Below are 568 nucleotides of genomic sequence, written 5' to 3' on the forward strand. Positions count from 1 at the left end.
AGCAATGTAAGGGTGTCGGAGACATCTAGAAAATTGACTCTGAGAAGTCAAAATTAAAAGTTCCAAACTGCAAAGGTCATGTTGATAGAATTTGAGACTACTTGAGAATGAGTGGTGGAATTGGGTTAGAGAAGGGTGTCTTTAATGGGTTTAGCGAGAACTGAACCAATAAAAGGGAGCAAACCACCCCAAGTGGTCAAGTGAGTCTCTAGGTTGGAGAGACTATGCTCCTTAGAGGATGGACAAGGCATGGTGAGCCTTCGGGGTCAAACCATAGACAAATATTGGCTGGGTGCCAAGAATGGAAATGGTAATACCTGCGGGTGTTACTTTATAAAAGGGTTTACCGTTTGATGAGGACATCGAACTTCATCTATGGGTGGTGGAGTTGTGAGACACAAAATCCCTAGGCCCCAAAGTGGAGCCAGAAGGGTGCCATGTGGTAGTGGCCGAAAAGAAAGCCAAACGAGCGTAGCATGTTTGGACTAAAAGCTCCGACTTAATAGGTCGAGAGTGGGAGTGGAACTCCCAACAAAGTGCTCAAGGAATGAGCACGAAGCGAGCAATA

Source organism: Selaginella moellendorffii, unplaced genomic scaffold (assembly GCF_000143415.4).
Source record: "Selaginella moellendorffii unplaced genomic scaffold, v1.0 SELMOscaffold_19, whole genome shotgun sequence".
NCBI lineage: Eukaryota > Viridiplantae > Streptophyta > Lycopodiopsida > Selaginellales > Selaginellaceae > Selaginella > Selaginella moellendorffii.